At 36.6% G+C, this 17134-nt stretch overlaps 1 protein-coding gene across 1 annotated transcript in view; it reads right to left on the bottom strand.

Annotated features, from left to right (window-relative positions):
• The window catches only part of LOC115937202 (uncharacterized), a 386621-nt gene that overhangs the window by 368435 nt on the left and 1052 nt on the right, over positions 1–17134 (bottom strand). The window contains exon 2 of the mRNA XM_081821977.1: positions 5497–5591. The gene's annotated coding sequence lies outside the window, so the exon portion shown is untranslated. The remainder of the gene's footprint in view (positions 1–5496; positions 5592–17134) is intronic.

Raw genomic sequence — 17134 nt, 5'->3', positions numbered from 1 at the left:
TTTTTTTTTTAAAGATTTTATTTATTTATTTGACAGAGAGAGACAGTGAGAGAGGGAACACAAGCAGGCAGAGTAGGAGAGGGAGAAGCAGGCTCCCCGCTGAGCAGAGAGCCCGATGCGGGGCTCGATCCCAGGATCCTGGGATCATGACCTGAGCCGAAGGCAGACGCTTAACGACTGAGCCACCCAGGCGCCCCTATTCAATAAATAATATTAACATGACCTATTCTTTCATTATGTCAAAACAAATGCTGTTCAAATTTACTTGGGAATTTTCACAACAAATTTTTGTTTGTTTCTTCTATTTTGTGTTTATTCCAATAAACATTTCATTTAGGCTCTTCTAGGGGGAAATTACTTGGTTTACTCAAAAATTCTTCAATGGTTTTTCCCTCGTTTTCTTAAGTATTTATAACAGGTGCTCAGAAAATATAAAAGAGACCCAAATTGTCAACAACATCATAACAACAATAATTCACTAGGCTTATCCATCCTTCCCATCCCCTCCACCCAAGTTCTTTATATCTGTTCCCTATGCATGCAATACTCTTAACTAGTCCGCCTGATACTTCTTCCTCCTCTCTGGTTTGTCCTGAGTCCCTCCACCAGAGTAATCTTCCTGAAACATTACTTAACTTGATCACATACTATAGTTTTTGTTTGTTTGTTTGTTTGTTTGTTTTTTAAGGAGACTCCATCCCCAACATGGAGCCCAACGAGGGGCTTGAACTCACGACCCTGAGATCGAGACCTGAGCTGAAATCAAGAATCAGATGCTTAACCAACTGAGACACCCAGGTACCCCGGTCACACACTGTAGTTAAACTGATATTTTATTACAAAATACCACATAGACAAAGGTAGATAACTTATATATTTAGCATTTAAAGAATAAAATGAAACCTAACCAAAAGATGTACCAAATGAGTTAAGAAACAGCACAGCCCTAGTACTTTAGAAGCCCTTATGTAGCCTTCCCCGATCATATCCTATCGCTTCTGAAAGACGTGAACACTAGCCTGCATTTTGTATAATCATTCTATTGCTTCTCAATTGAGTTTTGTCACCTCATATGTGATTCTAAAAAAGATGTTTTTAGTGTTGCCTCTTTTGAACTTTATTCAGATGCGTTCATACTGTCTTCTTTGGTGACCTATTCCTTTTTTTCAACACCATGATTTTGAGATGCATCCCTATTTTCGCCTCTAGCCCTGGTTCATCCCTGTTCTCTGCTGTACAGTATTTCTTTGTAGGACTCCTTCAAAATAAATTTATTCATGTTATTGGTGACATACGTTTGAGATGATTCTCATATTTTGCTATTATAAACATTCTGATATGATAATGCTTGCATAGGCCTCCAGTGTACCTGTGCTGGAGTTACTCTGCATCACATATACAGGAGTGGCTTGTGCAAGGACTCTTCAGTTTATAATTTCAAAACATATACGCCCATGTGATTTCTCTTTTCTCTATATCAGGGGTCAGCAAACTACAGCCCATGAGCCAAATCAAACCATCTACCTGTTTTGTAAATAAAGATTTATTGGAACATAGCCACCAATTGGTTACTTATTGTCCATGTCAGCTTTCATGAATCAAGAGCAGAGCTGAGTTGTCACAAGAGACCTTATAAACCGCAAAGCCTAAGATATTTACTATCTGGCTCTTTACAGAAAAGTTTGCCAACCCCTGTTCTATATCCTTGTAAATACTTGGAATTTTCTGACTTTTAGAATCCTTGCTAATTTGGTACATATGAAATGTTTCATTGTGGTTTAACATATAAATAAACTAAATTGAATTTTATTTAATTACTAATGATGTTTATCATCTTTTCATATGCTTATGAGCTTTTCCTGTTTCCTCTTATTTGAAATGTTTATTCATGCCTTTTGCCAATTTTTCTATTAGGTTTTGTTGGGTTTTCTTCCCAACTTTCTGAGCCAAAGGAATTCTTTACACATACTAGTTAGCAAACATTTCTCAGTGACATATATTGGAAATATTTTTTCCCAGTCCCTGGCTTATTTTTTACTCTTTTTATTTATGGTATCTTTTGCTAAACAAAATTATTTAATTTAAATGCCTATTAAATATCTTAAGAGATGCTTCCATACCCTAATAATCAGAATATAAAAATATCCTGTTATACTGTCTTCTCAAAGTATCTGTTTCAAATATTACACTTCACATTTAAGTCTTTAACCAACCTAGAATTAATTTTTGTGTCTGGGAGGAGATAGGGCTCCAATTTTATTTTTTCCACAGGAATTATCACTTTTCCCAGAATCATGTATAACATTGTTCCTTCTTTTCCCACTGATTCACAGTGCCTGTTCTTCCAAGGGTCACACTCCAAATAGGAAAGGATCTTTCTAGATCCTTTATTTGGTCCATTGGTCTAACTGTCTTTCTTCTGTGACAATACACACTGTTATAACATCTGGTTGTGCAAGTAACATCACATTGCTCATCTCTGCTCTTCCATGTATATTTTAGAATTAGTTTATTCAAGTCCATGAGAAATCAAGTTGGAATTACTTTGAATTTTAGAAAAATTCAAAAGAATTCACTTCTTTGTAATATAGGACCTGAGAACATGGTATATATGTTCCTATTTAGATCTTATTTAATATCTTACATTAAAATATTACGATTTTCTCCATAAAAGGCATGCATATTTTGATAGGCTTTTTGTTGTCGGTAATGGTGGTTAGTTGTTGTTATCAATTTAGGGGATATTAGAAAGAACATATTTTTCCATTTTATTTTAATTACCTTTCCTGATTTTTATAGGTACATGGATTTAGAATTGAGTTTTGTATTTTGATTTTTATACCAAATAAACTTGTAAAACTCCCTTATTGGCTTAACATTGGTTAGAACCAATGATATGGGCATCTTTGGCTTGTTCTGGGTTATTATAAAAATGCTTCTCACATTTCACATTGAGTATAACACTTGCTGTACACATCTGTGTACAACCTTTTTCAGGTTAAGGAAGCTCCATTTTATTCCTAGTTTGCTAAGATCTATGATCATGAATGAATGTTGAATTTTGTTAAACTTTTTTTTACTATTTTCATTAATATAATTAAATACTTTTTCTCATTTAATCTGTTAATGTAGTAAATTACATTACTTTATTTTCTACTTTAAATCATCTTGTATTACTAGTATAAAAATCTAGCTCATTAATTTTGAGCTCACTTCTATTGTATTTATGGCTATATAACCCACACCAAAAGTTACTTTAGTTTCTATACCAAATTTTTATTATATAGTATTTTTGTTACCAATTAGTTCTAAATACTTATAACTTCAATTATGATTTTTTAAAATCAATTAGTTCTTTGAAAATGTGTTTATAAGTGTTTTAATTGTTTTTTCCTCCTAGATTCATACTTATCAATTTCTAACTTCATTGGATTTAGGAAATATGAGCTCTATTATATCAATATTTATTTTCCAATTGTGGAGTGTAATGTTCCCAGAAACTTGTTAACTGTACTGCTCAATCTTCTATTGCTTTGCTGATATTTTTGTCTGCTTTGATGTATCGGTTACTGAGAGATGTATTATAAGCTCTCTAATACAATTTGAGACTATATATTATTAGGTGCATATAAAAATAGAAGTGTGAGGGGTGCCTGGCTGGCTCAGTCGGTAGAGAATGCAACTTTTGATCTCAGGGTCATAAGTTCGAGCCCCATGCTGGGTGTAGAGATTACTTTAAAAAAATAGAACTATTATATCTGAGAGGTGACCTGAAGCATTCATATTTAGGAATGCTTCTTGACTTTAAGTTTACTTTTTCTGACATAAAATAACTACACCAATTTGTTTAGTTTACCACTAACTGGTAAACAAACTTTTTCTGTCCTTTGATGTAAATCTTCATTCAAATATTTTAAATATATATCCTATGAACTGAACATGGCCAATTTTTGTATTTGCTCTAAAATTCAATCTGAGATTTGTTTTTTAACTGAGAAGTTTAACTTATTTACATTGATTATGATATGATTACTACAGTGTTTGGATTATCCTATAATTTCTTATGTGTTTTCTACTTTTTTCAACTATTTTTTAATCAAGGCAATGGGCATTATTGAAACTTTTAAAAACAAAGAGAAGGGGCATCCAGGTGGCTCAGTCGGTTGGGTGTCTGCCTTCGGCTCGGGTCGTGATCTCAGGGTCCTGGGATGGGGCCCAGTGTCGGGCTCCCTGCTCAGTGAGGAGCCTGCTTCTCCCTCTCCCTGCCGCTCCCCCCCGCTTGTACCCGCTCTCTCTCTCTGCTCTCTCTCTCAAATAAATAAAAAAAAAAATTTTTAAAAATAAAGACAAAAAAATTTTAAAATTTTTTCCATAGGCAAGATGTACTCATCGCAGAAAATAAGAAAACACAGATAAGAAACAAGAATTTTAAAATTCAATTAAACTTTTCATATTCCTTACCTTCGTGTATACCTGTCCAAAATTTTATTATTTTTCATATGTTCACTTAGATTGGATATGATGATATCTATGCACATATGTAGTGTTAAAGTTTTTAAGGATGAAAATTACACTATGAAATAATATTTAAGATTTCCTTAACAATATAAGTTAGATAGGAGGAAAGAGATTAACATCATAAAATGCAAAATAAAAAGACTGCTGTAGTTTTCTGAGTATAAGATAAAAGCACGGTTAAACGTACATTTGAGCACTCAGCACATACTTATCTTTGATAAATATGTCACTAAAGTAAAAGCCAAAAAGTCACACTACGTTTAAAAGCAAATCTTCATATCCCCACCACTATTAATGTAAGACAGTGTTTTAAGTCATAATTCAAGCAAAGTCATTGAACCTTGGCTCTTTAATGATACCATAAATCTCAGTTGTGTGAAATAGAAATCAGTTCACTTTTGCAACATCTTGACAAGTGATTGGAAGGTGAATTAGTTAATCTAAGGTCTGTTCATCTACATGTCGTCAAATTAAATTATGGCAATAGTTTCACTGAATTAACCAGTTGTTTAAATGTTGCATAAATATAGCCTTAGTTTTAAAATTAAGACCTGGCAGCATTTCTTTTGAGGGTTGCCAAGTCTGGAGCTATTAAAGGCTGTCCCATCCCAAGAACTTTCCACTTGTAGCTGTCAAAGATCTTTTTTCTTAATTAAGCCAAAATAGCTTGATGTCTGAGTTACTTCCTGATTGCAAATTAAGTGTCTTTGGAAACCACTCTACATCTCCCAGGCCTAGAGGCCAACCCACAGTGTTCTTAAGATTTATATGCACTCTAGTGGGGAAAGTAGGAGGGGATACCACAAGGAAAAAAATGCACTGGGCAGTGATGCAAGTGTTACTGAACAGGACTTAACCACAGAAGGATATGTGCCCATTGCAGGGTCTGTCCCTGTCAAGGGCAATTTCTATAAACTGTCAGGCCAGCCCTGTTTCCACACAGTGAGGAGCTTTGAGAAAGGCATTCAGTATACTTACCTTGCAGAGTGTACCCTCTTAGTCCTGAACACCCACGCTGATCTGCACTCTGTTCAACAGCCTAGTTCTTCCAGTTCAGGGATCCATGCAGTTCTCTGAAAATGTCCACATACCACTTTTTTAGACCCGATGCTCAGCATCCTTTTTATTTTCCCACTTCAAGTTTCTTCCTTTCCCTTTTATTCATTTCAATACAGCCCTTTTCAGCATATAAAATGTGTTTGGTGCTAGGCACATGGCTAAGTTCAGGGGATATCATGTTAAATAATTTAGAAATAACTTATGCATTCTCAGAGCTCACACATACATAAGCTCAGAGCACAGATAGCAAAGGCATTTTCCACATTCACTTTAAGCCTTCAGCCTTCCTGGATAATCATCCTTCCCCACACAAACCCCAACCCAGGAGGCTTTATTTTTGCAATGACTTGAATAAACAGTCTTTCTGCAAAATGTGGTGAACCAGGACCCAGACAGACAGATGTCTTGGGCAAAGGCAGCAATCTGCTCAGGCACATCACATCAGATGTTGGGCGTACAGGTGAAGGACTCTGAACATAAGGAGTGACTTCACTCTCTCTATGCTAAATACAGCTGCTTTTATTCAGCTGCCGGGTGTTGTTTTTCTTTTCCCATTTTGGAAAACTCTCTCTCCTCAATGAAAATTCAATGGTGAATCATCGAGACCCCACAAGGAGAGAACTGTGCTCCATGGAGGACACCTGGGCAGAAGGCCACCACGGCAGCTGCCCACAGAATGGGTCTGCTGGGCACACAGCCATCCCCCCCAGGCCGGCTCTGACCCAGGTTACAGTAATGCTAACGATTTTCTTTAATCCAACCAAAATAAGAGTAGGCAATCTTAAAGCTTTTAAAGAAAAAAAAAAAAAATCTAGCTCTACCTTTGACCCAGGCTATTTTTCTTCAAATATTTAAAGTTCAAAGGCACCATGTGCTTATACTTTTATTTCAAACCAGAAAATCACCCTTATTGTACTTGATCACCCTCGTATTTTAATTTGCAGACTTGCTTAATAATAAAGCATGTACTGCACGTTAGCCTAATATATCATGTATATAATAATATCAGAACCTTTTTTTCACTTATTAACTAGGAAATACATAAAATACTGACCTTGTGGGTAAATGTCTTTAGCATCCATTTTTAATCATTATTATTTTACTAAAGAGTTGCAAGAGTGAGGGTTTAACATGGCTCCTGGGAGAATTATACCAGTCTTTATGGAACACATTGCTCACAGCTGTGGTGAAATAGCCATCACTAAAAATCACAGCACTTTTTATTCCATGTCAATGACATCACTGGTATAATTTAAGTGTAATTCACATGTGGGAAGCAGTTGTCCACCAATGTGAAATTATCCTCAAACTGAATTCTAAGCAGGGGGTGGGGAGGACTATAACATAAAGCAATTTTATTATTTCACTTGCATTAATCATTAATGCTATTTCCCAAACATTGTGGATAATATTATCAGAAGCCATACTTCCCCTCCTATAATAGCAGAGGATATTTTTCAGATACTTCTGAAGGTATTAATAGGAAGACACCTTTCCATAAGACCACTATACTGCCTGGGAGTCTTCAGCTTTTCAATTATACACGTTCTAAAGTGTCCATTCCATAAAGATAGACTTTCTGTTTAGAAATGTGACAGTGAGACAGTTAGTGCCTAAAATCTAAACTGGTGTCTGAGAATCTGATGAGAAATCTGAAACATGTAATTGGAAGAATACCAATAACAGGTAGATCATTATACAGAATATTTAGATCCTCATTGGCATAGAGAAAGAGAGAAACAAGTAACAAAGGCCCATTATTAAGTCTGTTGTCTTATCTCTAATATTGCCTTGCTTCATGATAATTTGAATGTCACCCTATATCCTTTCATTGGGCAAAATTAATTTTTAAATTATTTTATAGGATGAAATGAACCCCAAATTGCTTTTTATCTAACAATTGTAAATATCTACGCCCCCAACATGGGAGCAACCAATTATATAAACCAATTAATAACCAAAATGAAGAAACATACTGATAATAATACATTAATAGTAGGAGACCTCAACACTCCACTCATAGCAATGGACAGATCATCTAAGCAGAAGATCAATGAAGAAACAAGAGCTTTGAATGACACATTGGACCAGATGGACTTCGTAGATACATACAGAACATTCCATCCTAAAACAACAGAATACTCAATTCTTCCTGAGTGCATATGGAACTTTCTCCAGAACAGACCACATACTGAGTCACAAATCAGGTCTCAACCGATACCAACAGATTGAGATTATCCCCTGCATATTTTCAGACCATAATGATGCTTTTTACTTAATAAGAACTAGCTTCTCTTTGATTTTCTTTCATCCAAACAGGAGAAAACAAATCTGTTCTAATGGAAAAATATGATCAAGGAGACAGAGGAGAGGACCAGGTAAGGGCACTCATCTGCAAGGGGCACATTCTGCTTAAGGGGACTATTTGCAACTGGAAACACAAAGCTTCTAATAGTCATTCAATGAGACATTCAGCCCCATATACAAATCTCTGATTATGGGATTGCTCTGGAGATACAGACATTCATTGAAGTTTCACTGATTACTGTGCCATGCCAGACATTGTTCTAGGCATGGAGTTTTACTGGTAAAACAGGACCAAGTTCCCACTCTGCCAAGGGCCTTACCTTCTGGTGGAAGACATAAGGAGAAAGAAAGAAAAGAAAGAAAGGAAGGAAGGAAGGAAGAAAGAGAAAAAGAAAGAAAGAAAGGGAGAAAGAGAGAGGGAGGGAAAAGAAAAGAGAAAAGAAGAGAAGGGAAAGAAATGAAAAGGAAAGGAAAAGAAAGGAAAGGAAAGGAAAGAAATAGAGAGGATGTAATTTCAGGTAGTGATAATACAAAGAAGTAAAATAAGGCAAGAACTAGAGCTTATCTAGAGGCAGTGAGGGAGGAGAGGAAGGTTATTTTGAAGCTGTGGAAGGGAAGTTTCTCTGGGAGGTGAAATTTGAGCAGAGACCTTACCGAGGCGAGAATGAGCTAGGGGGTGATCAAGGAAGCACAGTCCAGGCCTAGCTGAATGAACAACAACTAAAACTAACCTCAGGTGAGAATAAACTTGGTATGTTCCAGAAACAAGAGGAAAGAGACCAAGCATGGTGCTGCCAGAGGGAGAGTGACACAAATCAGAGCAGAGGGGTGGGAGATAAGGTCGGGGAAGGAAGCAACTCCTGTGGGGCCTTGCAGACCACATCACGGCGAAAACTCTGGATTTAATATTAAGTGTGGGAGAATCTGCAGATAGATTTTGAGCAGAAGAGTAGAGGAGTCTGGCTCATGTTTTAAAAGATTTAGGCTGCTTTGTGGAGAACTGATAATAGGACTTCAAGAGTGGCATCAAGATTAGGTAAGAGGTTTGTCTATTAATCTAGGAGAAAGACGAAGATAGCTGGAATAGGGTTGTGGGAACAGAGGGGTGGAAACTGGTGAGAATCAGCATGTATTTCAAAAACAGAACTGACAGGACTTGCTAATGTGGGAGGCGAGTTGCAAATTGTGAGAGAAAGAGAAGAGTGGAAGGGAAGCCCCAGTGACCATGTGAGAGGTGGTGCCACCAGGGGAGATGGGGATTCGAGACAGTTCCTGGGCTCAAAGACTCAAGGAACTCACATCATAGGGAAGAAACCAACACACACATACCTGACGAGTGTTGCAACAGAAATATACTCAGGAATATCCTGATCTCTGGATTTTCTATAACTTTAAGTGCTTCTTCTTTTGCCTTTAGTATAAATAGGTCACTGAATAGTGTGGCCTGTTGAGATATGCGGTATTTTAGTATTGGCTGATTGTATAATTGGTTTGTACAGTAGCATATTATTTATAGTTACATATCATATAAATATCTATTGCTTGGCACCCCAGAGCATATCCTCCTTGTCCACGTAAATATATGGGAAACTACGCTTCTTTTTTGCCAAATTTCCATACTGGTCCTAGGCAACCATGATTACCCAAGATAGAATCATAGCATCCTTTTCTATACTCCATAAGATTCATCTATATTCCACAGAGCAGGGTAGGAAGAGAAAGGAGCTTCATGCACTCATGGTAAGGGTTTCATCACCCATGGAAAGAAACTATAAGAAAGGCCACATGGTAATAGGAGAATTAATCCCCCACGATTCCAGAGTAGCAACTTGCAGATTCCCAAACATTGGAGGGTGTGTTAAAATGCAGATCCCCAGAAACCATCTATAGAATTTCCGATTCAGTACATTGAGAAAGGGGCCAAATAGTCTTTTTGTTTATTAAGCCTCCCCTGGGTCTGATGCTAAAGTTACACTGATCACCCTTGGAGAAACACTATCATCTATAAGTACTCTTGTTTTATCCTGTGCCTTCTAAATAGTACAAGGATGAATCATATCCAGTATAAAGTTTTAGAACTAAGGATGACAAAAGATGAGAGATGTTTTAAAGATTCTCTGACCTAAACCTTTTATTTTTTTAAATATCAGAGTTTTAAGAAACAGATTGCTCTTAATTTCAGATCTAGTCACACATAAAACACATCTTAAAGAAGTAACTATAGTTACCAAATATGGATTGCCTTAGGATATTTTAGTTATTTTTAATGGAGGCAAGCATGCTACATTTGAGTGATTTTATAAAAGCTGATTTAATTTTTTTTTTTGCCTAGGGTAAAAATTTTAGAAAGAGTTTTTGTGACTGCAATCAGTATGTTCAAATTATGCATAATTTTGTTTCCAACATTCTTGTCTTGGATCACAAGAAGTCAAGTATAATTACTAACAAGATGGAGAATTCTACCCTCACCTTGAGACATTTAGCATGTACTCTCATTAAAACTATAGGAAAAAATCCAAAGTTACAAGAAAAAAATATAGTACATTTTATTGTTCCCTTTACAGGCATATCAATTTCAATGAATAATCACAAACTTCAGGAAAATGCTCATCAACTTCTAATGCCACAGAATCCTTTTGGGACAGGCCCATCAGCATTTGTTATAATTAATTATTCGTGTTTTCATTAACTTCCTATGGTATATTCTCATTAGGGGAAATAAAGATTGTGTCCAAATTCCTGTTCTTAAGATAGGTCTTGGCTTTTAAAAATTTTACCACTGCATTAAATAATTTAATGTTCTAGGAAAAACTGTTCAAATGAACTTTATTTTTAATAACTTACTTAAGAAATACCTGAAAAAAATCAATATACTTTATATGAATTATTTTTGTGTACAGACTCATAAAATCATAGATGAGAGCTCTTAATATTGGATGATAATAAAAATTCAAAAATGAATTCACAACTTTTAATACAGGGAAGCCTGTGTCTCTAGGACTTTCCCCTTTAATATTAGAAAATATAAATTTTTATCAGAACTCCAGTAAGTTTTTTTCCACGATGGGTCTTTGAATGTAAGAAAGACTCTTAACTCAAATCACTGGGAGGACTTGCACAGAGTCCCCTAAAGAAAGGAAGCTTCTGAGATGTTCCTAGGGCAAAGGTCTTGAAGGGCACCCTTTAAAAAAAAAAGTTGTTTGGGAAACCAAACTAGCCAATTTGGGACACTTTAAGAAAAGTTCTCCGTACACTGTACAAGAGTTAGAAAAGCATTAAAATTAGCATTACCTAATAAACCAAGAGCTAAAAGAAAATTCTGCTATTACATGTAGAGCATCTCAACAGCTGAAATATAATCTCTAGTATTAATATTTCATTTCTCTGGGCTTCTTGGACAAATGTATCCCATTCATGGTTCCTAATTAGGTACAGCCCTAGACAAAATTGTAAAGAAAGCCAAGTCTGTCTCTTTTTCTGTGTCTTTACCCTCTTCTGACTAGCAACCACATAGGTTCTCCTGCAAGCCATTTGGACTTTTATAGAACACTGACTCTAAAATGCCAATGACACCTTATGTGATACTCCTGGAGGTGAAGGTGTATTGACATTGCAGAAGAGAACTTTAGGGAGACAATCATGTCTGAGCACATAGTTAGTTAATCTCTAATAGTTAGATTTCAAGGAGCACTCTGATACTGGGCAAGGATATTAACCTTTATGAATCAGAAAGTAAGGTGACTGATTTATACATCTACATAAAGACAAATATTTTTTCCTAAATTTGGACCAATGAAGAAAGGAGGGGAGAAGGAGGAAAAGAAAGGAAAGGCAGTGACTGCAGTCAGCTACCTTCAAGAATTACGAGGCAAATTCCATGCAGGCTTCCCCTATTGATCCCAAACTACCAAGGAGAAACCCCTTCTCTGAAAGGCTTTGGAAACTTGCTTCTTCTGACTCTAGTGGAAAGCAGTGTAGCATAGTGGTTAAGAGGGTGCACTGTGGAGTAAGATTGACTTGAGTTGCAATTCCAGCTTTGACATGGGCAAATTCCTTAGCATCTCCATACCTCAGTTTCCTTGTCTGCAACATGGGGATGATATCATACAGGGTGGTGGTAAGTAATAAATGAGTGAACACACAGCAAATGTTTAGAAAATTGTTAAGAATAGTGAAAGCTCGACAGGGGTTGAATATCCTCACTTGTGAGTCCTCATACTTCCACTTTGCCATACTCACCTACACAAGGCAAATAACCAGAAAAGAGACATTCTTGATCCTCATGAGGGTGTTAGATAGAGGAACAGTAGTGCTTGTGAGAAAGAAAGAATTGCACTTATTTAATTCACAAAGAAGAAAACTAAGGAATATTTCTGGGAACAGCTTCTAGTTTGCCCAGTAGAAGAAGAAAAGCTCAAATGACCAGCAAGAGAGCAGGAGGACTTTATTTATGTGGGCTGTAAGGACGAATGCTCTGACTGAAAAAGGTGTTCAAGTCTGAAAGAATTGTGGGAGCGGAGGAGGTTGCCTGCTGCAGACATGGTTGTGCCAGGGGCAAATGGAGAAGCAAGGTGCCCTTGAAAGCTTCTTCAAGCTCTATGTCAGTATTTCTGAGGGAATCTTTCTGTATGTCTATATAAACATAATAGAAATGTGTAAAGCTTTGGGCTAAAAACTTAAGATTTTAGAATGAAAGTATTTATTCTGCCTTTGCTACAACAGGAGCACAGCGTCATGTTGAAGCTGACCCCATATAACCAAAATTCTTCTTCATTCTCTGTTTAAGAATGATGCATAATGATATAGTAAAAACTGTAGCTTGATAGAGATCCTTATATTTAGGAATAGAAGCAGAGTTTCTAACTCAAGGGACTTGATTTTGAGAATATTCATGACAATTTGATTCATGATAATTTGATAGACTTGGGTAAACATCAAAAGTGTAAGAGGATGAATCCATAAATAAAAGCAATAAATAACTCATTTATGAGGGCTCTCATGGTTTGGAAATGTAAATTAAATCTCAGAATAGTGTATAGGCCAACTGTTCATCCAAGAAGTGGAAGAAAAATATTCTGTAGAAGAGATCCCAGGAGGAATATATGAGTCTTTTTAGTAAATATGCCTAATGATTCTTTTTGACCTCATGGCATAAATCATAACAAATTGAGTTATGCAGTAATTTTTTGAGATGGCCTAATAAAAGACCTATTAAAAATCTCAGGATATGTATAGTATGCTGTCATAACACAAAGATTAAGGATCTTATATTAAGGTTATAAAATGCTTTTGTTTGTTTTCCATTTTAAGATTAAATATTATTTTTCTCAGGACAAATAGTTGAGGGTTTCCTTAATTCCAACATTCCATTGGTCAAAAATCCCAGCAGCAGAATGTTTCTGTAGGGAACTCACTTTATCTCCCTGAAACATGAAAAGAAAACAGCAACGTGGGAGTTAAGTAACAGGAAGTAGAATCTACACAGGACTTTGCAGTCACACAATACTACTGTTCAGCATTGTGTCAGTCTTCACCTGTTTTACTGACCAACGCCATGAGGTAATGTGCGCTAAAGCTATGGCACGTATGACCTCCCTGTCAGACTTCTAACTACCTTGCATCCTCCATAACAAACTCTCGATCATTTGGATTTCTGCATTTCTGACAGGGTGGGCTATTTTTTATGTGTTGAGATTGCCAGCAGGGTCTTAGTAATACTGCTGGCTACAGAAAAAGAAGGGAACAGACATTGAAGGAAGAGAATGTGCCCTGAAGTCTTTAAAGGAACGGAGAAACTGGAGACCATTGAAAGGATCTTTTGCTGGGGAAGGATACACTACTGAGGAGAATCTGGAGGAGGTCAGAGCCCTAAGCCTTCACCCTTTTCCGACCCCACCTCAGGGCTCCCAGCTCCCAGTGGCTCCCAGATCCACCTAGGTGATTTCTAGGGTATCCAGTTGTGTTCACAATATGCATTCTCCTCAGAGCACGTATTCCTAGTGGGTGACTTGAGAAATGGGTAAAATAAAAGATAGCATATGTGTAATTTGTGGTTAAATGAATAGAATGTTCAGATAACATTGTTTTCAATTACAGTAATATCACACAGTTGGCCAACTTGAGAGACACAGATGGGTGGTTATCTTCATTTTTCTAACTATTTTCTAAAGAGTTAGAACATGTTCATAGCAGGGCGTTTATAAAGTAAGATTCTAGTCTCTGTTCTCTAAGTAAAGCATTGAACTTTTTGTGAGAAAGGCGGGTTATCTATTTCTTCTAAAATGCCTTAATGAATGTGAAAAGATATGGTTAGGTTACAGAGTATGGCAACATTTGCTTTTGGCACCATTATCTGGGGATTTTTGTGCTTTTCTTCCTCCTTTCCCTTATCTCTTTTCCCTTTTCACAGTTCACACTTACACAAACTGTGTCATTCATTGTAATGATAAAGCAAGTACTGAGTGTTTAGCTTTCATTCTTGCCCTGGGATGTTAAAACTGACAGCTTAGCACCTCTATTACTTTTTATCGGTGAGTCATTGCCCTTGCCAACACTCAAGATAAGAAAGTCTCACACTTGCCAGAGGGAGAAAAAAAAAAAACAGGAAAACTGAAAAGAGAACTGGGGCTGGCTTATACTAACCACAAAATGGGCGATAGGAGGCTGTTTTAAAAATGGATGGGAATTGCCATTCACCAGGACAAAGTTATTAATGAGAAACTGTCTGAAGTGATTTAGGTCATTTCCAATAGAGTCAATTTTCAACTACCCAGTTAACCAGTGTAAACCTCTGAAGGAGTACAGAAATCCAGCACTTGATCTCATTTTAATTCAAATGTTAAAAGACCTCCACTCAAAATGAATCTGGCTCCTTCACACTAAATCCTTATTTATGAGAGATTAGCCACAAGAACAGAGAATCAACATTTGATACTAATATATTTGTGTGGGTGTGTATGTGTGTACACAGATAAACTACCTCATAAGAAGATCGGAGAATTCAATGACACATTAAAACTGTTCCTGGATCACTGTTATTCACTGATAATTTTGAGGAGATTAAAAGATTTTTATGTTCCTTTTCCTCCTCTATTACAGACCATCATTCCTGGAACTCTGTCTCCATTCCTACTGTCTACATACATACAAAAGAAGCTGCACAGGGGTGTGAGAAACCTGCTCATTCAGTAGCCACTCCATGGAAGTTCTGTCCTATGGTTCATAAAGGGTTTGAGAAGTCTGGGAAAATAGTAAAGTGATTTAAAGTTCCCATGTAGAACTAGTTCCTCCTTCTATTGACTGAATGGTTGAGGTCATATTGAGATGGAGAATAGCCATATTTAATGTGTGCTAAAACCATTTCATGTCTTCATAGTTTGCTCCCTCAATGACCATATGAAGTTCTGAGCAAGCATAAGCCACATCCATAAAACATCCTTTGCTGATTGATTCCCACTTACAATTACTTTGAAGTGAAATAAGAATTTTGAGATGCTTGCAGAGCAATCTGTGTGAAGAAGTCTCCTAATCTATAATTTCTCCCCAGTTATTCAACTGTCTTGCCCATATCTAATCTGATAGCACTGTGTTTTAGTAATTACCTTTTAAGAATCTTTCCCAAGTTTCACATTCATCATTAGCTTTCATTAAGCTATCAAATTCATTATTCATTACAAGGAATAAAGCTACTTTCTGGTTGCACTCAGATTCATTTGGTTAACACAATATTTAATTCATTTGTGTAATTATAGATATAAACAAGCCTGGAACTACTATGGATCAACATCCTATTAGAAGGAGCAAACATGTGAAGGATGTACTGGGGAGGGGCTGATAGCCTCTAGATTTCAACTACTCGTAGGTATTAGTCAATAAATCTTACAGAAGGAATAGAGTGACAGCTAATCCAGTGAACTGATAATGGAAATCAGATTTTTAAATTTAAATTTTTTATTGTATTCCCAATTTACAGATGGAGAAACTGAGGTACTGAAATTTTAAGTAACTTAATGAACATCACAAATCTGCTAAAATCCTTAAAGGATATACAGGAAACATGATTATATGGAAATTCTAAGCATTATCTAGGAAGTAGCAGAGTAAAATGGCCAATTACGTTCCAGTGAATAGTGGATGTGCTGAAAGTGTGAGGGATAGTTAAAAGAGGATTCAAGGAAGCCTTCTTCAAAAAGAGGAATGCTTAGGTTGAAGTGCAAACCAACCAGACAGAAGAGAGACAGAGGTCCCTGGGGATGAAAGAGAGCCAAAGGCAATGAGGGCAGCATGAGAAAAGAATTGCCAGTAGTTCCTAGAATAAAAGGAACATGATTAAATAAAATGAATTAAAGAGGTGAGTAGAAGCCAAATACAAAGACTATGTTATGCTAGAGAATTTAAACTTTGCTTGAGTCACAGGCTCAGATTTGAGCTTTTGGCTTATCATGTTGAGTGCACTATGGAGAAAGGACTGCAATGCCAGATAGGAAGGAGGCTGTAGCAGTAATCCAAGCAAGAGCTGATGGTGGTCTGAGTTTGCATTGCATCTATGGAGATGGAGAGAAGATATACATTTAGTTGCTAGCTTCATTAGGACTTGCTAACTGATTGAATGTAGGGGTGATGGTGACAGTGAGGAAATATTAAGGGTGAATGAGGTTTCTGGAGTAGTTGACATCTGGATAGAGGGAGGTATCATTCCTCGAAATAAGAAACTCACAAGGAAAAGGAGTAAGGCTCAGGGGTGAGGAAATTTAATTCTAGACATGTTATATTTGAATATCCAGTTTGGGAGTGGTTGAATATATGTCTAGAGTTTAGGAGAAAGATGTGGGCTAAAAATATGGATATGGTAAATATCAGCACATAGGTGTGAATAAAATTCACAGAAAATGAAATAAAGGAAGTGGAAAATGGGGAAAGAAACTGAGCCAAACGTCCTCAAAATGGTAGCCCATTTCTGACTATCTCTGTCATATGGGTGATATGTCAATTAGCAAGTCACCACACTTATACATAAAGGCATGTGTATAATGGCATACTTTTTAAAAACTCCAATGCACTAGGCCTGACTTTCCTTACATGAAACAGATGGAGAAGACTGAGCTGGAAAATCCATAGCATGACTGTGGTATTTCTTGACCACTCCAAGTAGGCAGAATGATCATTCAAAACCAAGGTGCCATCATTATAAATATTTCCTAGTTGTACATCATCAAAAAAAAAAGTGGTGGAGTTGACACCAACGGTAGCT

Source organism: Leptonychotes weddellii, chromosome 5 (assembly GCF_054177405.1).
Source record: "Leptonychotes weddellii isolate Sample4059 chromosome 5, ASM5417740v2, whole genome shotgun sequence".
Taxonomy (NCBI): Eukaryota; Metazoa; Chordata; class Mammalia; order Carnivora; family Phocidae; genus Leptonychotes; species Leptonychotes weddellii.
This window is presented reverse-complemented; position numbering and strand designations above follow the sequence as displayed.